Source organism: Sitodiplosis mosellana, unplaced genomic scaffold (assembly GCF_009176505.1).
Source record: "Sitodiplosis mosellana isolate CC-2019 unplaced genomic scaffold, AAFC_SMos_1.0 Smas_scaffold_6165, whole genome shotgun sequence".
Classification (NCBI taxonomy): Eukaryota; Metazoa; Arthropoda; class Insecta; order Diptera; family Cecidomyiidae; genus Sitodiplosis; species Sitodiplosis mosellana.
This window is the reverse complement of record NW_022601406.1, coordinates 3,196,418-3,201,617: the sequence shown is the minus strand read 5'-3', so window position 1 is coordinate 3,201,617 and position 5,200 is coordinate 3,196,418.

The window sequence follows — 5,200 nt, the reverse complement described above, 5'->3', positions numbered from 1 at the left end:
GATATTCTGTTCACTCAGTCGATCGATTTAAGTCAACGATTGATTTTAATATTTTATTCGATCTAAGATACGAAATTCCATATTGTTTCTTAAATGAGAAGCGTCAGCTTGTTGTAGTGAGATGACATGTTTAGTGAAATCGAAGTAAAAAAAATCATTAAAACACTCAAAGTACAAAAATGAGGGGGAAAATTAAGTAATTTATCGATGCAAGACTGATATTGGTCGGTTTTCCCAATTCCTAAATCTAAAAAAAAAAACAAGAAACGATCGTTTTCCTTATTTTACTTGAATCGTTCGAATCAACGTTTGTTTTGTACTCGTTTAAATTGTGAGCCGAGTTGACACATGGTATGCATTTTGTGTAGATGGAAAAAAACAAACAATACTATTCCATTTTCAAGTCAACTATTTAAAATAGCATGAATAATAAAAAAAAATACATATAAATCAACGCCGCATCGAACATTCTCTGCTTTCATATTTTAGCAAATGTCACTGCAACGTCTCATTGAATGGGTAAATTCGCACGGTAGGTCTTTTACTAATTTGAGACTTTTTATTAATTTTTCTGCTTTTATAACACAATAAAATTGAAGGTAAATTAACCAGAGATGTACAATATCGTATTTTTATTCTTTTTTTCGTACTCAATTAAGTGGTTTTGGTCTTGATTGGTCGACTTCATTATTTCAAATGATTTTTTTGTTCAACGTAAATGAATCGAATTTCGTCTATTTTTCAAATCATTTTCATTGTTTGTTCAGTTCCTTTCTCGTTAGATAGTTCTCGCATGCAGCTACTAATTTAGACGGATTTTCTTCCCTTGCATATTTACGTGCTTCTTCTATATTGGCAATTATTTCGATGATAACTTGTATTTCATCATCGAGCCTCACTTGACCAATATGGATATCAACAAGTACTGTTTTTCAGAGAAAAAAAATTAAAATTTTCGTAATGTTCATAGGATGATCAAAATTGGAAATGAAATGTGCCTATTTTGCTAATGTCTTCATCACGACTTGACCAAATTTAGAATAATAAAGAGTAATAAACATGTTTTGCTCGAAGGTATGACGTAGTATATGTGAGTTTACATATTTAAACCGAATTTCCTGGAATTTTTTTTTAATTGAACATTAATTACACGAGTCTTTTGAATTAAATATTAAGTGTGCGTAGAAAACAAATAAATATTAAAATGAACCAAATGTTCTCTCCTATGAATAATAATTAAAATGATTTTACGCAATATACAAATTTTATTAAATTTAATGAATTTAATGAGGATGTCTCCTCTGAGAAAATATTACAATAACAAACAAAATTGCAATCAACAGCTGTATTGAACTTTTTATCAAATTTGGAATGTTATTTTTGTATTCCGACCTACATTCAACTATAAAAGGGCGGTGAATCTCATCGTTTGTTCATACAGTTTCTTTTGGTTACCATAGAATCTTCTCTAAATTCATTCAAGATGAAGTTTTTTACCTGCATTCTCTTTGTCGCAATTATCATTCAAGTGGTAAGTTTGATAATAAATCGAACGTTTTTCGCACTTCAGCATTAATTTCTTGATGTTAAAACTGTCATTTTCACACTAAAATCTTCCTATAGGCTTTCCCGCTTGTGTCTGCAGCTAAAACTAATGATGCAGCTAAAACTGGTGGTGGTGGTGTAATTGGAACGCTTAAGAAAGTTCTAAGTTATCCAGCAAGAATTGTGACGTTTCCCTATCGTAAAATTCGCGATTCTTACAATAATTACAAACATAAATCTGCACAGGAGAAAGCAAATAGGGCCAAGGAAGCGAAATATAGAGAAGAGGAATTGAGAAAATCAATCGAAAAACAGAACAATTATCAACAGAACCGTTATCAACCGAACAGTCCACAAAACAGTTATCAACCGAACAGTCCACAGAACAGTTTTCATCCGAACAGTTATAATCGGTACCGTGATTAACTTAATAACCAAGCTGAAACTGAACGAAAGAATAAAGAAATGCCAACAGAGAAAAATAATAAATGTATGCAATCTCTAGGACACTAGTCTGGTGTAACCATCGTTTGCACTCGAATAATGATTCTTGTTCTTCTTTGCTGCTTCTATACGCGAATCAAACCAAATTTCGTTGAGCATTGTTAATAAATAAAATAAAATGTTCAATTGAAAATTAAAGGAATATGTATCATTTTTAATACAATTTTTGTTTTTCACCCATGAGATGAGTTCAACAAATTGATGGTTAGAATTTACGGTTTTGCTCTGCTGAAGTATTTGGGATACCAAGCCTTAAAAAACCTTAGCTTGTTGTTGTGTTCCAGAGAGTGGATATATGCTGCTGAACAAGCCTGAGCTGAACTAATTTTCCTGACTCAGGCGCTTGAAGTGGTATTTTAACGCACAAAATTGCCATTGCTACCTAGAATGCACCTTAATATAATTGATAAACATCATACATTCCAGCTAGCAGTGGTAATTTTGTACCGTAAGTGCGTTAAAATACCGCTTCAGGTGCCTGAGTCAGCAAATTCAGCTCAGCTCAGGCGTGCTCAGCAGCAAATACCCACTCTCTGTTAGATTCGAAACCAAAAAAGGACCACTGTTTGATTGATATAATCAACAAGCAACAATGTAAAACTTCAAACAAAAAAGTTTAAAATTTTTTCCATGAGCGATGAAAGCGATACTCTTTGATTAGTGTATAAATTTCATTTATACATGGATGAAATTTTGGCGAAAATGAAATGGAAGCCAATTATTTATTGTATTTTATATAGAATGCGACTATTTTTTGACACTTACCACTTGGACACTTACTTTGGTTAGTGCTTGCAAAAAAGTTGGTACCTTATGAACTAGAGTAATCCATCGATTGCCGTTACGGAAATTCTTAAACGTTTTATGGAATGGCATAACATACAATGGAATATTTGATCAAATATAATATAAAAAAAACTGAACGTGAATAAAAGAGAATAAAAAACGAAAGTTAAGCCGAAAGACAGAAATTGTTTCAATGGAAAACGAAAGTTATTTCATTTCAATTTCGGAATTAATATGATATTTTTGCTTTAAAAATGGAAAAATGCACAAATGGAAACAAACCACTTGGGGCAAATTTGAAAGAAAAAAGAAAAAAAAAAGATTTCAAACACTTTTTTTTTTCTTTTTCATTCAATAGATTAAATAAAAGATGATCATCTTTAACTTGAGTAAGAAAAAAAAATCGTTTCGTGAAAATTACAAAATTCAAATGGAACACATAGTATCATCTAAATTACCATACAGATGGTGTTACATTTGAGAAGCTTTGAAAAACTTATACCAATGAAAGCTTCGTCACACAGTTTCCGTTGAAGTATTCAAATTTGAATCAAGTTAAAGGAGAAACTTGGGGGAAAATCGGCGTAGATCACTTCATCACATCATTGAAAATGAACCGAAAATTGTGAGTCGTCCTCAACAACCGATCGACACCACAAATAAAACGGCGTTCATTTCAGGAGGTATTTTTTCAGGGGCAACGAAACATATGACAATCATGCGCAGTCATCGAATGTACTTTATCCTCCGTGATGGAGTAATGGAAAATTGGTCCACAAACATTGTGTTAGAATGAGTTGTTTTTTTCTTCTCATATTCGATATTCTCCATTTGTCGCCTTAATTGTACACAATACAAGTTGGCTTAATGTGCTCTTTCGAATCTAATCGTGTTTCGGCTACCACACATTCATGTGCTGTATGATGTTAGGCACATCAGGCCCAACGATGCGAAAGGAAAAAGAGGAAGAAGAGCAAAATGGTGTGTCTCCGCCAAGAAATGGCCACTCATAGAAAACCGTTGATGTGTCTCAATCGACAAGTGCGATTCAGTCGCAATTCACAACGCGTACAATTCACAATTTATTTGTCGTTGTTCGTTGGTTTCGCACATGTTTCAATGCGGTCGCGTGCAATATCCACAGTATAATATAACGGTCGTACACTGAACATCGGCAAATCGGAGTGTATGTACATGTGTGTGTTTGTTTTTTTTTCTATATTTTTCTTTTCGGTGATATTTGAATGGTGCGACAGAGATTTGAATTTAAATTGGCTTTGGCAGAAAGGTAAAACTATCACGTGATTTCGAGCGGTACATACTTTGATGCCAACGAAGAAAAAAAAACGGTTGACATTAGAAACGGCGTTGCAAAATGGGATTGGCAGTATTTGGCGGCTTGCGTTTCATTTCTATTATTCATTGTCATCGTGTTTTTGTCACCACCTTCATCCTCGGAAATTTTTTTCGATAAATTCAAATGCCCCCCCTTCCGTAAAAAATAACTGATTGCGCCAATCCAAATGAAAAATATCCGCTTTTTTTCTTGATTCATGACAAATATCCGCTCATAATTCAATCGTAAGTTTTATCATCATTGCGTGCGCAAATTGTGTGTTGGATTTGATTATATCGGGCGATTTGCGCGAGCGAAAAATAAAACGGGACTGAATGATTGAGTGATCTTTAATCAAGCCCAGTGAATGTTGTTGCCTTTTGTTGTTTCGGCTGCGTATGTGTGTGTGTGTCGTGCCGCACACTCTCTGACAAAGCAACCAGAAAAACAAAGTAGAGGCGTGAATCAACACCAATTTTTTATTCAATGCACGAAATATCGAAACTAGACATAAACGTATGTACCGCTTCGGAATGGCACATCCAAATCTTTGTTGCCAAAACGATGCTCGTTTCTTTACATAATATTTTTTTTTTCATTCTGGTCATATTCGAAAATTGAATTTCCATCATTCGTACGAACGAGGAAGCGGGTAAAGAGGAAAAAAAACGAACTTTTCAAATTCTAGTGTGTACCACCTGCTGAGAGTCTTGTTACAATTGATCGATTTTGACTGATAAATCGCAAAATAGTATTACTTCAAAAAGGAGAAGTATATTGATTTGCTTACCAAACGGTGCTTGTGAATAGAAAGTATTTGTGCAATCAAACAAAGAATACTAAGAGTGAGAGCAAGAGCGAGAAAGGCGGAGTGCGCGAGATGGAGTGAAAGAGTTAATCAATTTAAAATTCGATCAGAGTTATTTTAATAATAAAGTTTTTGCATGAGTTTATTATGTTCCGAAAAATTGTGATGTAAAAAAGTTCAATAAATCCGTGTTATTACACTACACTGACCGCACACAAACA